This window comes from Pongo pygmaeus, chromosome 15 (genome assembly GCF_028885625.2).
Source record: "Pongo pygmaeus isolate AG05252 chromosome 15, NHGRI_mPonPyg2-v2.0_pri, whole genome shotgun sequence".
NCBI classification, from domain to species: Eukaryota; Metazoa; Chordata; class Mammalia; order Primates; family Hominidae; genus Pongo; species Pongo pygmaeus.
In genome coordinates, this window is record NC_072388.2 from 85,829,987 (window position 1) to 85,847,912 (window position 17,926).

Genomic DNA, 17,926 nt, shown 5'->3' on the forward strand with positions numbered 1-17,926 from the left:
ACTTTGTTGAGGATTTGTGAATCTATGTTCATTAGAGATATTGGCCTGATGTTTACTTTTTTGTTGTTGTTTCTCTGCTAGATTTTGGTAGCAGACTGATGCTAGCTTCATAGAATGAGTTAGAGAGGAGCCCCTCCTCCTTGATGTTTTGGAATAGTTTCAGTAGGATTAGGATTAGTTCTACTTTATACATTTGGTAGAATTTGGCTGTGCATCTATCTGGTCCAGGGCTTATTTTGGTTGGTAGGTTCTTTATTACTGATTTAATTTCAGAAGTTGATACTGGTCTATTTGGGGTTTCGATCTCTTCCTAATTCAGTTTTGAGAGATTGTATGCTTCCAGGAACTCATCTGTTTCCTCTACATTTTCTAATTTGTGTGCATAGAGTTGTTGATAGTCTCTGAGGATCTTTTGCATTTCTGTGGTATCAATTGTAGTATCAGCTTTGTAGTTTATGTTTGTGCTTATTTTGATTTTCTCTAGCTAGGGTCTATCAATCATATTTATTCTTTCAAAGAACAAACTATTGGTTTCATTGATCTTTTGTATGAATTTTTGTATCTCAATTTTATTAAGTTCTTCTATAATTTAATTATTTCATTTTTTTCTTCTAGCTTTGGTGTTGGTTTGTTTTTCTGTTCTTTCCTTTAGGTGCAAAGTTAGATTATTAATTTGAGATTTGAGATTTTTCTAACTTCTTGAAGAAGGCATGTATGGCTATAAACTTTCCTTTTAACAATGCTTTGGCTGCATCCCAGACATTTTGGTAAGTTGTACTCATACTGTAATTAATTTCAAAGAATTTTTTTTATTTCTGCCTTAATTTCAATGTTTACCCAGGAGTTATTCAGCAGTAAGTTGCTTAATTTCCATGCATTTCTGTAGCTTTGAGAGATCTTAATATTGATTTACATGTTTATTGAACTGTGGTCTAAGAGTGTACTTGACATGATTTTTTAAAAATTTATTGAGACATACTTTATGACTGAGCATGTGGTCAATGGACATTTCTCAAAAGAAGACATACAAGTGGCCAAAAAACATGAAAACATGCTTAACATCACTAATCATCAGAGAAAGGCAAATTAAAACCACAATGAGATACCATCTCACACCAGTCAGAATGACTGTTACTAAAAAGCAAAAACCAACAGATGCTGGCAAGGTTACAGGGAAAAAGGAACACTTGTGCACTGTTGTTGGGAATATAAATTGGTTCAGTCACTGTAGAAATAAGTCTGGAAATTTCTCAAAGAGCTTGAAACAGAGCTGCCATTCAACCCAGCAGTCCCATTACTGAGTATGTTACCAAAGGTAAATAAATAATTCTACCAAAAAGACAAATGCACTAGTATGTTCATCACTGCACTATTCACAATAGCAAAGACATGGAATCAACCCAGGCACAGGTCAATGGTAGATTGGATAAAGAAAATGTACATATATATGATGGAATATTACACAGACATAAAAAAAGAATGAAGTCACATCATTTACAGCAACATGGATGCAGTTGGAGGCCATAATCCTAAGCAAATTAACGAAGAAACAGAAAACCAAAGATCACATTTTCTCACTTACAAGTGGAATCTAAACATTGGGGACTCATGGACATAAATATGGGAACAGACTACTGGACTACTAGAGCGAGGAGGAAGGGAGGGAGTGGGATGTGTGTCGAAAAACTACCTGTCGGTACTATGCTCACTTCCTGGGTGACAGGATTCATGCCCCAAACTTCAGCATCACACAATATGCACACATAACAAATCCACACAAGTACCTTCTGTTTCTTAAAAAACAAAACAAAAAAACCTTTAAATTGTTTTAAAAGATTAAAAACAGAATTTTAAATTAAATAATATTTCTAATTTATTAAAGATTTTCAAAATAAATGACCATCACAGTTTTCATCCATACCACATTTAGGCAAATTAAATATATTTTCAAAATAATATTTAAATGCATTCAAGAAACTCCAAGGAAGGGACTTTAAGAAATTACTGTTACATGACTGACAAAATGATGAAAACTTAGAAGATAAATTTACAAATGGAAATTGCTGCTTAAAATAAGAGATGAAAAGTTTATTAGAGGAACTTTTCACACACACACACAAAATTTATCAGTTCCATGCATGTTCAGCAGAAAAGATCAAATATAAAGAATCACCAGAATCTGATATTTGTAATGTCAACTCCTGCTAGATTGTTCTTTTTTTCTAATAACCTATTTAACAAATTAGAACATTAAAAATGGTTTCTATTTTGTACCCATTTATCATCCTTCTTCCGGCCAGGCATTGCTCTGGCAAGCATGGTGAACCCATTGACCTCTGCGAGACTCTGGGTTTTGGTCAAGTCCCCATGGCATGCTGCAAAATGAGAAATGATGCCTCTTGACTTCAAGGTCATAGAGAAGAACAAAGTCCTCTAATAAAACAGTGGGAAATTATCTCCCTACTGTCACAAAGCAAAGTCTTAGATGTATTTTGAATTGTTTTTGAGTTTGGTGGGGAAAATGCTAGGCAGAGTAAAAGTAAGAGAAATGCAATAAAACATTTTTATAATGTATAATTATGAACATTTTTATTGTCCATAAAGGAGGCACCAAAATAGTGAATGTTGAACCATTAAATTTTGGACTGGGACAAAATATTCAGCAAAAAAATTTTAATCTTTAATAGAGAAGACATTGTAAACAAGGACAAGAGTAGTTTTGTCATTTTTGTGTCTAATATTTTGAAATAGAAGTTTGGGGCACTACAAAACAAACTTTTATTAATTGAGGGATTGTAGAAATTTTCCTAATAAAATATGCCATCATGTTTTGTTGTAATCATCCCCAGCACACCACAAAATACCATCTAATATACCTATTTTTAATGTCTGAATCTTCTACTAGGCTTAAGGTTTCTTGAAGAGCTATCATCAAATCTTCTTATTCCTGGTTCTTGGCACAAGGCATATAGATCAAATAAAGCCTTTCTAAGTAAAATAAAATATAAATGAACAAAGCCACATTTTGCTTCACTTCTCTTTACAAGAATCAACCATGGTTGCGTCTACTTTCAATGGCTGTCTATTAAGCTACTGATTTGGAGTTGCAGTTTTCAGAAACTAGAAGCTCAGAGGAGGAGCCCTGCAAAGCACAGCACAGAAGTCCAAGGAACAGAAACACTTTTGCAGGTGTCACCTCTGAGGGAATACAGCAAGTTACTACTTTTGTGTGTGCTGGAAGAAACTAGAGGCTGAAGCCAATTGCAGGGGCTACCCTGACAAGCTCTTCTGGGGCCATATAGCTAGGAGCAGCTAGCAAGCTGGAAGAGGGAAGTTTTGTTTTTTCTTCATCTTCCTGCCTTCCACTTTCTCTAAAAACCCCTTTGGGCAGTGAAACCAAGAAGCCAGGTGGTAAAAATAAATTTATTTTGTAAAGTCATATTCCAAACATCACAAAGCAAAAAATAGAAGAGTAGGTAAGAAGGCAAGAGACAATAACCTAATAGCCCATGAAGCTGTATATTAGACTTCAAACTCAATTACAAACTCCTTGAAACCAAAGACCTTCTCTAGTGTCTACAAAATGAGCAGAAAATTAAAGGTGCTTGAAATTTTGTGCAGAATTGAAATAATCTATTCATTTTTAAATTAATTCTACAAATGTTTATGGAGAACAAATATTTATTACAGACTCACTGCAGGATACTTCAGATAAAAATATGAATAAGATGCCATCTCTCCTTTCAGATAATTTACAACCTAATGAGAAAAATAAATTGTAAAGAAAAGCAATAAATAGCTTTTAGTAGTCAGTGTGATATTTGTACCATGGGGGCCAAGATATCGGGAAAGGGAGAAAAATGATTCAGATTGAAAAGGTGGATATTTATTCCACTTGGTTAGTAATACGCATCATTCCAGCTATTGCTCTAGTCTTTGGGGAATGGTGACTGCAAGGGACAAAATCCCTGCCCTTAACTGGGCTTACGGACTGGTGAAGAGTATAGACAAGGAAGAACCTAGCCTCATCTGCTCTACTGTTGTATCATAAAGATATTGATCATAAGATGGGTTCAGCAGGCCAGTCCAACTACTTAGACAATCATTAATATCTTCCTGTTCCATGTGTATCATTGCTAAATTTCTGTGTACACTCAAAAATGAGAGAAGCTCACTAGATACCATTCATGCTTTTGATCTAGCCTCAAACAGCATAAAGAGGCAAAGACTCTGCAGTGACCCCAATGGGCAGCAAAATTAAATCACTCCAAAGAATAGTACCTTGCTATTTAACTGGTCTGTCAATGGTGTCACCATCTCCAGATCTGGCAAGAAAAACAGATATCTGCGAAATAGGCAGATAGCACAGTACTTTTAAAACTACAGAAATTCTACTGCTGGTATATGATGGGGGGAAGTGGACTTCAACTTGGGATTCTGATAGATCCCTGTCTGCATTGTGAATCACTCATTTACTCACCAGTGTACTGCAGCCTAATTATTTAAATTGTCTGTGCCCCTGTATCTCATCAGAAACATGAGAATAATATAGCACCTATGTTATATAATTATTTGGGGGAATAAATAAATATCTTTACAGTCCCTAATACCCTATCTGGGCTTTCGTAAATTCAGACATGATAGGCCCATACCATTACACCCTTTACATTCTTCAGATTGGTTTAATGGTGAATTCCACTATCAGGTCAACTCTAAAAGTTGTGTAGACTAGATACCAATCTCACGGTATAGCTGAGGAAAACAAATAACAAATTATTATTTTTTCCTTTGTTTGGTGGGGGATAAAATCTTATTATTATAAATCCATTGCAGAGCCTAGTCTACAAACCTAGCCTCTTGATTCCTAGTAGTATTAATTATAGATGGAAAAGGAAAAAGCACATGCATTTCAGAATAAATGTGCAAACAGAGAAACAAATAAATAAATGAGCCAATAAGTGAAGAAATACAATAATAAGCTGGTGTGTTTTTATTACAGCAATGCTCGATCATTTTGATTAATATTATGTGAAAGTACAAGATCTTAATAATAAGGCTAATTTCAATGAAAGGTGGTATATAATTGTTATTAACCACTTCACACCAACGTGCAAACTCAATGCATTCAGAGCGTAGAACAGACTGTATGACTTTTTTTTTTTTTTTTTTGAGACTGGGTCTTGCTCTGTCACCAGGCTGGAGTGCAGTGGCATGATCTCGGCTCACTGCAACCTCTGCCTCCCCAGTTTAAGCAATTCTCCTACCTCAGTCTCCCAAGTAGCTGGGAAAACAGGTCTGCACCACCACACCTGGCTAATTTTTGTACTTTTAGTAGAGATAGGGTTTCACCATGTTGGCCAGGATGGTCTTGATTTCCTGACCTCGTGATCTGCCCGCCTTAGCTCCAAAACTGCTGTATGACTTTTTAGGGTTATCTCTAGAGAATAACACATATCCACACTCTCTCACCCAAAGTGAGAATCTTTAAATACTAAAGCAACCATTTTGCACATATTTTCAGAGAAACAAAACAATGACCAAATCAAAAATAGGCATACTCTCAGGGAAAGCTGGTCCTCCAGCTCAGGTTTCCTACAATTATGAATAGAGAGACTTGAGCCTCCAGGGGTTACTTTGTTTAACTTTAAAAAAAAATGTATAAAAATGCAATAAATTCTAATAGAAAGCATGTTGTTTTTTGTTTCCAAAAGGAATTACAATATTATTCCTAATTCTATATGCCTCACTCCATGAAAAGGGAAATATGAATAAGGGAAGGAAGAAAGAAAATGACCACAGTTTTGTTTTAACTTTTCAGAGCAGCAAACAGTAACAAAGACATTTCCATTTGAAAAGAAAAATACATATTTCTCCCCATGGCTAAGGAAAACCACCTTATTAAACTTCATAGCCATGGAACACAGTTGGAAAAGTATTACTCAGTGGGAGCTTTTAACTTGCAACTAGTAGGTAATGAAATCTCCAGAGAATGAGTAGGTCCTATGATACCTTAAAAAGAGATGGAAAAGAGAAAAGCACAGTGAAAATCCAGTGGAGGTAGGTGGCCTCATATTACAACAATTATAGGAACAAATGAGAAACATTTACTTACCCAGAAAGTTGCTGAGCTTTGTAAAGGAATCAAACCTGTTCTTCTGTGAGGCAAGTCTTAATTTTTGAGAGGACCACTGACCAATGCTATCTGTTAAAGATGATGAGAAATAGTGTTATGTAGGTATACTCTGAGATGTCACCATAATGCACCCTCCTAGTCTCTTTGACAGCGGCAGAAGCAACCTAGCTAAAAGAAGTACAAAAGAATGTTACAGCACACCATACTAGTTAGAAAATAGTATTTGTTTAGGATTTTAACACACGTATTCTCTTTTCTTTGAAGACTATATCTAAGAAATTGTCTTGGTTTATGTGTTCTGCTATTTCTCCAAATACAGTGGGGTAAGGACTTCTCTGAGCTAAGTGTCTGATCACAGTACCCACTGAAAACTATGACACCTTTGATCCTGTCAGGGTTCACTTTTTGATTTGGTCACTGTTTTGTTTCTCTGAGAATATGTGCAAATGGTTGCTTTCATATTGCAAAATGATTGCTTTAGTATTGAAAGATGCTCACTTTGTGTGTGTGAGTGGGGCTATGTGTTATTCTCTAGAGATAACCCTAACCCTCTGGGCTTTGCAGATATGGCTAAGAATCTTCAGATGGGGAGCTACTTCTGGATTAACTGGAGAGAGCCAATGGAATCACAAGCATCCTGATGAGAGAGAGGAAGTTAAATCAGAAATACAAATAGAAGATGTGATGATGGAAGCAAAAGGCTGGAGTGATGAGAGGAAGAATCCAGAAACCGAGGAATGAAGACAACAACTAGTAGCTGGAAAAGAGAAAGAAATGGATTCTCCCCTCAGAGCCTCCTGCAAGAACCAACCCTGCTGACACCTTGACTTTTGTCCCACGAAACCAATTTTAGACTTCTGACCTCTAGAAACTTAAAGACAATAATTTTTTAAGCCACTAAATTTGTAGTAACTTGCTCCAGCACTGACAGGAAACAAAGACACTTCTTTTTCTTCATAGCCATTCCTAAAGCAGCCTCCAATAACAAACAACAAAGGAGGCTTATTTAAAAGCTCGTGTTCTACATGCTTGAAAATATCAATTGTTTTAATGTGAACCTGCACTATATGAGGCAATGCAGATGATCTGGACAGGGAAATATCTTGATCTTCTTCCATATCATTGATTTTTACATGTTGCTTCAACATGTATTCAATGAGATGAAACTAATTTCTCTGGTGAAATCTCTCATAGCTTTTCTTCACCAGTGACCCCTCATGCACAGTATGCAGCAATATATGTGTGCCTATGAGCAATATCAATTTGTTGAATGACTGAATGTGATCTTCTGAAATAGCTTATTTTTATTTAAGGCTCTTAAATCTAGATAGTGAAATTGCCACTCACTCCAGTAGACAGCACTGTAATGTGTCTCATTTGCTTTCAGAATTTTAACTGCTTCTGACTGCCAACTGTAGGAAGCCACCAGCTGATTGACCTCAGGGTTGAGGGTATGTGTCTTTTCCATACAATTTATGTGGGAATGCCAAATTGTTTTTTAGTACAGATATATTTACCATGGAACTTAAAAAAATTGATTTAAAAGATGATATGTAATCAATTATAGCAGAACCAATTTATGTTTTATCAGTTACAAGGAATTATATGTGAAAACCTGTTAGCTGTACTTATGTTTTTGATTTATATCAGTGATATATTAGTGCCCCTTATGGACTAGTAGCAGTGAGATATCCAGCAACCTGCCCCCAGTCTGTCTCTGATCCCAAAATACTGCTAAATGAAATAAAGTTTAATTTTCCCATTTGAGCCAGAAAAGGAAGGCTTCATCAGGAAACACTTAGTGTTAATTATTTCACATAATCAAAAAATAAAATGACTTTCTTTTTAATTATTTAAAATTCTTTAATTTAAAATGTCCACTTTTATACCAGCCTTCTCCTGTTCTCCAGGTTATTTAAATCAATGAGACTTTGTAAAATTCATATTACATGGAAGTAAGAAAAATCTTTGTCTGAAGAGCTAAAAGACAAGGGTTCTTTTGTCATGTGAGGCAAGATATAGAGGAAAATTTCAATGAGTGTCAGTGCACATAAGTTCTAGTCTAAACTTTGCCATTAAATTTCATGAACTTTAGGTAAAGCCTTTATAACCAAGAAAATTATCCTTGAAGTCAAATGGACATGAATTCAATTCCAGGCTAACCTACTAAGTAAAATGAGTTATTTAATGTCTCTAAGCCTCAGGCTAACCTACTAAGTAAAATGAGTTATTTAATGTCTCTAAGCCTTAGATTTTAATTTGTAAGCTGAATGAAAGCAAAGATAATCATGAAAAGTGTTTATTCATACATCAAAACATTGAGCACTTACTCTGTTGTAATAACTGCGTTGGACTCTCCAATTAGAGGGGTGGCTATTCCTTGGTCTCTCGGGCTTATTGTAAGAATTAATGAAACAGTGCTTCTAAAGTCCTTGCACAGTACTCAGCACCTGGTAGCTACTTAATAAATAATAACTATTATGAGTAGTTGACCTGGCAGTGGTAAAATTAGGGCCATTTCTAAGAATTCCCCCTTTCCATTTTCAGTGTCTTTCTCAATTACATATTAAAATGTTATTCATTTTGCCTGATGAGTGACAAGACAGTGATAATTATGAAAGCATTATAGAAATTTTTGAAGTGTTATATAAAGACTAGGTGTTAATCTTCACAAATGTTATAATTTGCTAGGTCCCAAGGAGAAAGAAAGCTAAAACACACTCTCAATGCCCACATCTAACATCTTCTTGGCAGCCAGTAAACAAGGCTGATTTTCATTTTATACAGGGACTTGTACTTTACAGCATACAAGCTCTAACATGTTGTAAAAGAGAAAAGCTCACTCTCCCTTTAGAATCTGCCTCTTGCTGCATGAGAAAAGATTCTCTTAGCTTTCTAAAGGTACTGTTCCTGCTTTGGATTGGTGTTAAAAAGGACCCTTGTACCTGGCTTTGTGTTGGGTACTATTCAGAGAAACTATACAGAATCTTTAACTTCTGCCATATTTCAGACTTAAATGGAAATGATTCCAGCAAACCAGTGTAACTGAGTATAGATAAAGTGTTCCTTCCTGTGAACAAATGACTTGAATAACGAATATAATCCACTGGGGGAAGCCCTTGGTATTATAAAATTTGGTTGGATTTTAATTCCCTGTCTCTCAGGAATCCCTATCAGGGAAAAGAATCCAATGTCATAATCCTTTTTTGCCCCAGGACATAGGCAATGCTAGTGTGTTTGTTGCATCGAGTTTTAGCTAAGGAAAGAAGGCGTTCTAGAGAGTCAGAATAAATAGAGATTCTATATTCATAGCAACACATTTTCCGGTGTTGGTTTCTTTCCTTTCTTTTAAAGTTCAATCACAATGTATATTGTTTTAGCCATTTCTCTTGTCACTGATCTCTGCTACATTACAAACTCAAGTCTCCTATAGAAAATTTATTTCTTTCCTGTTTAATAAATCCTCCTACCCTATTCTAAACTATTAAATTTAAAATATATTATTTTAGTGGGAGGTAAGGTCAAGAATGCTTTTAGGAAATTATTAAGGTCATTTGGGTATCACTTGATGTATTTTTATCCAGTTTCTAAATCTGTTTTTCTGATTTCACTCTCCCTTGGGGGGAAGGTTAATTTTATATAATAGCAATAAATAAGAAAATTAAGAAGAAATATACTAAGAGAGTGGGCCTAGTTTTTTCCCTAAGCCTAACCGCATTACCTTCTGCCTTATCTGACACTAATTTCCCTCTATCTAATCTTCTGTACTCTGTGTATTTTCCTCCTTTCCCAAGTATTTCTGGCTTGCAACCATAATGGTGACACCCGAAGCTGTTCTACAAAACAGACTATATTTAAACCTTGTAAATATTTTGCCATCAATATTACTTTCTTTATAAAAGCATCCAGGGAAAGCAGAAGTGAAAAAATTCAATGCCCCTTACCATTTGTCTACTATAAAGTGACATTATAAAATAAACCTCACTCAAAATTTCTTGAGAAGAACTTGAAATTTTGATGATGATTTTTAAAATTTATTTAAGAAATTTTAAATCTCAATCATCTGAAAAGACCCGGTCTAAAAGCCATCTTCACTCGGTTCTTTAAGGTACTCTTCTGCTGATTTTCAGAAAAATGAAGGGGAGAGTCAGAAGAAATATTGGGCAAGAAAGAGTTTTGAAGGAGGAGTACAATCATTCCCATGGAGTAAATGAGATTGTAATCATGTCATTGAACTGTAATAGAACATCCTTCCAAATAAAAGTTAGCATATCACAAGTGTGCACTAAATCATGCTAAGTAAATCATGCTAAGAAGAGGAAGAGTGTCGATACGGTAAGATGCACCCAGTCATCATAATTAATGCTTGTGTCCCGTATTGGTGAAGCCAAGTTGTTTTCATGTTACAACAATTAGGGATAAGATCATTTCTGCAAACGAATTGTTACAAGCAGTTATGTATCTCATAGAGACGTTGCACTTTGAAAAAGAGTTAAAACAGAATTTAAACAGCACACTACAGGAACTGCTAAGCTACTTTAAAGAAAATAACAATAATAGTTACTGTTGTATCTTAAGTAGAGTGAATTTGCAAGAGCATTTAATAAAAACAAAAATGTATGATTCAGATTATAGTGGTTTTATTTTACTTCTTGTTGCTTAATTTCCCAACTAGAATCAGAGATATGAAAGTCAAACATAATATATTTAGCAAAAGACTAACCGAAACAAATGGATGCATAATTGGTAAATAAATTTCAAACAAAACACAAACTAAGGAAGTGGTTTTGCCTTGTTTGGATCCTGGAGTTTTTAACTGTCAGTTGAAAGATGGATAGTTTAAAATGGAAATCATAGAATGAGGTCAGAAATAGGAAATGTTTGTTGTCACCTATAATCTGCCACAAATTGTTTGATCTGTCTAGCTTTAGATAGAAATTTCAATCACTTAGTTGTATTCCTTCAGTTACTGGGGAGGAAACCAGAAGAATTGAGATAAGAATGATTCAAGGATGCGTTCAGAAGAAATGCTGAAAGTATAACAAGTGCAGTTTGGAGACAGGAATTAATTTGTGTTTTATTTTGATTATAATTAAAAAATCATCAGAAGACTTTAAACAAATATTTAAGATGATCTGATTTGTGTTTTAGAACTTTTACTTTCCCAGCTGTAATACAGAGTGCAGAACACAGGATAGTTAGGATCTTCTGGAAAATGAGAGATCATGAGTGGTTTGGGCTAAGGTGGTAGCACCAAAGATGGTAAGAAGTGTTTGAACTCAGGTTACACTTTGGAGGTGACAACTGGGCTTAAAAAGAGATTGCAAGTTGGTATTTGGTAAAAAATTAGGAATCAAGTATGACTCCATATCACTGTATGTGGTGCCATTTGCTGGAGTTAAAAACTCTAGGGTATAAGTGGGGGCAGAAGCAAGTGTCTTTGCCACATTAACAATTAGATTCTTGGTAGAAATCCAACTAGCAGTAGTGAGTACACTGTTAAATTTGAGTTTAGCAATGGGAGCAAGATGTCCAGGCTGCAGTTGGATATTTGAGGATCAGTAAAATGTAGGTGGTATTAAAGCCCTGAAATAGTTTGAAATGATCTGAGAGGAAGTATAAGATAGAGAAGAATTTAGAGGAGCCTAGCTCTGGGCCACTTACAACCCAGCAAGATAGTATAAAAAGTTTACAAAGTATAAAGACATAGAAAAGTAACATGGAGATGAAAGTGGGCCAAGAGAAAAGGGAGGTTAGTGTTTTGTTATACTTTGTTTTCCTATGGTTGGTATGAAGGTCTGTGTTTATATAAGAGGGGAAATTATCTGGTAGAGAAGGAAAAACTGATGGTGCAGGGAAGGCAAAATAAATTAAGTAATGAAGTCCTTCAGAAGTAGTGCGATAAAACACAAAACACAAAAAGAGGAATTGGTTTATTTGTTTGGTAAGAAGGAGAAGGAGAAGAAAGAGAAAGAGGAGGAAAAGGAGAAGAATGAAAAGGAGAAGCAAATACATATCTTCTTTCTGATTCAGTGTCAAATCATAAATAATTCTTTCTTGATTGAATCTACTTTTAAGTATGTGGATGAGTGATGTGCAGAGAATGAGAAACAGAAGAGGCCTAAAGTCTCTAGAAAAAGAAGTTTTGGAAGTTGGAAGAAGCCAGAGAAAACATGAGATTGTTGTTTCTGTAAATGTGAAAATGAATTCACAGAGAACGTAATGGAATATTCCATCAGTAGCAATAGCTCTGTTGAGTCATGATCCTAAATTTAAAGTGGAATCACACAGTATGGTTGTATGCTTTTTCTCTAGTAACACTCAGCTATCTGGATGCAGATGAAAAGTTAAGGAGAGAGTTGATTTTAGCTAGGACAGGATATTTGCCAGAAGAAACAGAAACAGAGAGGCAGAGGAGAGAAGAGGCAGGAAGAGGAGGGCAGAATGGGGCGGGAGAGGGCAGGGGGTGGGGGCAGGGGAGGGGAAGGGAGGGGAGTAGAGGCAGTTAAAGTTATGGGCAAGGGAGCGGCTGTAATGTGGAAGCGTGGAGCCTAGCCTGGAAAAATTAGAAAGTGAGGCCCTGGTAGGTTAATGGATAGACAAAGAGCATTTAAATCCATGAATTGAATGTGGTAAGACGGTGAGACAACAGAATATTTGAAATTGTGGTTTCTAAGGTGATTAATTTGTTGATGGTTCTAATATTTAAAACATAAATATGTGAGTTTGTTCTAAGGAAGAAAGAAGAGAAAAGAAGATATAACATGCTGAGAAGACAGGGACATTTTCATAAATGTTTTAGTCACCAAGAATAATGACAGGAGGTGTAGTGGAGTAAATGAGAGTGAGCCAGGTGCCAGAGTCTTCAATGGACAGTTTCCCATATACAAAAGGCACTTTGAGAGGTATGGTCTGATGATGTGTGTGTGTGATGGCTAATATCGAGTGTCAACTTGATTGGATTGAAGGATGCAAAGTATTGCTATTGGCTGTGTCTGTGAGGGTGTTGGCAGAGGAGGTTAACATTTGAGTCAGTGGACTAGGAGACACAGACCCACCCTCAATCTGGGTGGACACAATCTAATCAGCTGCCAATGCAGCCATAATAAAAAGCAGGCAGAAGAACATGGAAGGAATAGACTGGCTGAGGCTTCTGGCCTCCATCTTTCTCCCATGCTGGATGCTTCCTGTCCTTGAACATCAGACTCCAAGCTCTTCAGCTTTGGGACTCTTGGACCTTTGACCACAGACTGAAGCCTTCACTGCCAGCTTCCCTACTTTTGAGGTTTTGGGACTTGGACTGGCTTCCTTGCTCCTCAGCTTGCAGACGGCCTATTGTGGGACCTTATCTTGTGATCATGTGAGCCAATACTCCTTAATAAACTCCCTATTATATATACATCTATCCTATTAGTTCTGTCCCTATAGAGAACCCTGGCTAATACAGTGTGACAATGAATGTGCCAATTCTGAAGAAGAAAAATAAATAATAAGGAACTCAACTTTCACACCACCAGACCCTGAGATTCTTGGAGTGAGGTAGAGCCACTTTTTGTAACACAAGAGAAGCACAGGGTCACTTCCTCAGAGTCATCACACATTTTTATCAAATAACACTATATGGCTAATGATTTCTCTCCTTCATCAGACTTCTTTCTGAATCATTTAGGTCATGTCTTCAAAAAATATTGATACAGATGTGTATATTCAAAATAAGTGTGCTCAGTGTCCAAAATTCCACGTGAAGCTAATCTGAATTAGTTTTAACGTAAAAGTTATTCAAATGAATGCAGACTGGCTTAGCAGAAGGTTGCGAACTTTAGAATCTTAAAAAACTGTGAGTGTATGTATTTTCATGCATTTTCTACCTACTTTTCCTCGTATAAATCACTAAATGCCTCTGAGTGTTGATCTGCCCACTTGAAAACTAGAAATTAACGGTATCTCTTTGCAGAACTTCTGTAAGGATTAAAATTGTTTCTATCTAATAATTTGAATAATTTTATCACATATCAGGCTCTAAGTAGTGATAATTATATTATTTTAAAAGGATATTACTCTATTATTTCGTATATTACTACGTAGGTATTAATTATTTTTATTTTGTTTATATTGTGTAATTTTTATTTTATTTATTATTAAAAAATAATGTTGCTTAGCAGATGTATCTATTTTGTGTGAAAAACTGTAACTTATTTTAATTTAAAAAATTAATTTTCATTGATTTTGAAACTAGAAATTAAAACATATCACAAGGTATTTACTAAGTTTTCTAATATAAAAATAATAAACAATTTCCATAATATCTCAAATACATAGATCTGATTTTACATTAAGAAAACAACATTCTTAAACTCATCACTTCTTAGATCCTAATAAAATATTCATTCCAAATTTCTAATAAAAAATTGTTCTCATTTCTTCTTAAAAAGTAATACCTATGCATGGAATATAAGATGATGAACTAAGTAAAATTATAAACAACCACTTTTCTTCAGAATGTAGGAGTCATGGGCAACCAAATAGCAATGGAAATCATTTCAAATCTCTATTAGATAGCATGGCAGCATAACAAATCACTTGAAAACTTAGCAGCTTAAAACAATAAACACATATCTTACTCAGCCTCTGAGGGTCAGGAATCTGGGAGCAGCTTAGCTGAAAGATTCTGGCTTAGGGTCTTTCACCAGGTTGCCAGCCAGGGTTATAGTTTTCTCGAGGCTCAACTAGAGGTAGAGAATCCACTTCCAAGCTCTCTCACTTAGTTCTTGGCAGGCCTCAATTCCTTACTGACTTTTGGCCAGAGACCCCCACTCCTCACTATGTGTGACTCTCTACAGGCTACATTAGTTACATGGTAGCTGGCTTCCTCCAGGCAAATGATGAGTCAGAGAAGGAGATAGAAGGGGATATAGAGAGGGAAAGGGAGAAGAGAGAGAGAGGGAGGGAGATGCCCAAGATGGAAGCCAAAGCTTTTATAGCATAACATTACAAGTGGCATATGATCATATGATCACTTTTGCTATGTTCTATGCAGCACACAGACTAATTCTAGTACAATGTGGAACAGACTATGTAAGAGTGTGAATACTCAGGGGTGGGGATCATGAGGAGCCAATTTGGATGCTGGCCAACACAAAATGTAAACTAACAAAGCCGTTCTACACTTAACTTTTGAAAAAATAGGAGAAAAATTAGGGAATTTTCATTTGCTTATCTCACTTTTGCAATGTAAATGGATGGAACTTTCCATCTCAAACCAAACCAAACCTAGATTTGTGCAAGTTGTATAGTCTTGTTGGGATATTTAATTTGTTCTTTAAGAGTTTGAAGATGACAGGAAGATGACCTTTAGTCAAATATTTAGAAAGGCTAAACTAGACTATGGCTTTTAAATTCAAGTTTCTCCCATTTAGTTGTAGATTTTGTCATGTAAAGGTAAATCAAAATGGCTCAAAAATGCCTCAATTTGCCTAATATTTGAATATTGTTTCTATTCTCTTGTTCTCCAATAATACTTTCAGTTCTTCCTCTTATCTTCTTAAAATGATCCATCTTTTTGTACATACTGTAGCCACAATCTTTGGTGATAACTTGCAATGGTCATCAACATTTCATAAATAATTCTTTTTAACTTCTAAAATGTTTGAATTATCCTGAGAAAGTTAGATAGCAGCACAAAGAGGATTATAAACTAGTGTTAGATGATAATGAACAAAGTTTTTGTAGAGCAGGAATTCAGAGAGGTGAAATAAAACCACCAAATGACTTTATGAAATGAACAACTTTCACAAAGATTTAACTTGTCTTCTTACTTGCTGTATTTAGATCCTTCTCAAATATACAGAATTTGGTAGCTGAGCTACCATTAAAAATTAGGCTTTTTTTGCATCCCATATAAATACTCTTGAGAATGTACAATACATTCAACAGAATCCTATTTCATTTGATACTGAAACAAATGAAACTAATGATTGGCATTTATTTTGAACCCATTTATACCTGCAGTTGTATATGTGTAGTTTTAAGAAAAAATATCTTAAGCTCACAAAATTGAAAATGGAAATGAGACCTTTGGAATGAAATCTCTCAACTCCTTCTTTCTTTTGTCAGTTGAAAATTATAAATATTTAAAATATTACTGTTTTTTGTGCTGTTTCAATAGTAAGATAAGAAAGCACTAACTGACACTTTAGCTGAAATGAAACTTTTCTTAAGCACAGGATGCAAAAGAACGTTGCTTTTGTGTAAGTATGTAAACCTACAAATTTATTTGTAAAAAGAAACATAAAACAATAACAAGTAAATTTTAACTTCAATGCTGGACTTCAACATGTCTGACTAGAGCCATCTGGTGTTTGCCTTCTTCACAAAGAAGAATAAAAATATTGAGTAAATAATCACACTTTGAATAGACAATCTAAGAGAGAACACTGTGGTTCAACAGACAAGTAGCAGGAAATACCTAAGGCAAGGAAGGAGAGGGAAGTGAGGCAGACTGCTTAACTGGATTAGCAGGGAGCCCAGAGAGGCTTCCAATGGGAGAAAGGATAAGAGACCCTCAGTGGTCCACATCTCCGTGTGGACTTTTGCAATCTTAACCATGGGAGAACTCCTCGACTCCTGTGGGCACTAAGAGTAACATATGGAGCTGCCTGGAGACCTTGCAAAAGCATTGCTCCAGGGAGAGAGATCACACTGAGTCCCATACGTCTTCCAGGTCTTAAGCAATTAATTACAGCACAGTTCTATTGTGAGAACTCAGGCTCCATTAGATTGCATCCTGCCGTGAAGTCCAACAGCCCCTGCATCTCAACATCCCTGGATTGACATCCTTCACCTGTAGCCACTACTACTGCTGACTGCTCCCATCATGGTCAAAGTGCAAGGCACTGGCAGTGACCTCACTTCTTCCAGTAGCAGAGCCACTGCACATTTACAAGCGCCCAGAGGACAGGCTATCCTGCCTACAGCTGCCACCAGGAGCCCAAGCCTACATTCCTTGGCTGCCTGCCTATGGTTGATGCCACTGAACGCAACCCCGTCCTCTCCAGCAACAGGAACATAGTACAACTGATAATGATCCCACCTGAGCATTCCACCACCGGTCTGGGGATCACCTCACCCATTTCTACAATAGCCAGCACCTGCACATACCACTGAGGAGCCTGAGGACAGGACCTTCCAGCCCAGCTCTACCTCCCCAATACCTAAGTATACCATCTATGAGCCTGGGGATTGCACATTCCCACCTACCATTATTGCACTTGAGCACTCCTGCAGGGGCTTGAGGTTGGATCCACCTGACCTGCTGCAACCAATACAGCTGGCACCCACCTACATGTACCACCTGCAGGCCTGTAAGCTGCCCACCCAGCCCATCACAGCCACCACCAACATCAATGTGGACTGTTTGAGAACAGATTATCCACCACTGCTATTGCCATTGCCCACACTGCACATGCTGTCCAGGGGCCTAAGGCTCATTGCTCACCCACCCGGCCCATTGTTGCCACTGTCAGCATGTGAACAAGTCATCTAGAGGGCCAATAATTGACCTACGTGGAACAGCTAACACTGGCACCAGTGTACTTCACTGCGGGACCCAAGGACAAACATGTTCAGCCTTTTACTGCCACCACTGGGTCCAAGTACTGGTCAACCTGGCATCCCCATTCCCAGCAAAACTTCACCACAGCCTCCGCTAACAACTAAACTCTAAGCCATAGAGAAAACCACAGACATCACTGATCCTATTTATATCTGAAAAACTTATACAGAGATTACACTACT

General features: G+C 36.5%; 1 long non-coding RNA gene across 1 annotated transcript; it reads left to right on the top strand.

Moving 5' to 3' along the window:
- The first annotated feature begins 709 nt into the window (after positions 1-709).
- LOC134738084 (uncharacterized) lies at positions 710-10,315 on the top strand. Its single transcript, XR_010123628.1, has 3 exons — positions 710-767; positions 7,521-7,584; positions 10,242-10,315. It is a non-coding gene; the product is annotated as an uncharacterized LOC134738084 (long non-coding RNA).
- Positions 10,316-17,926: the final 7,611 nt, after the last annotated feature.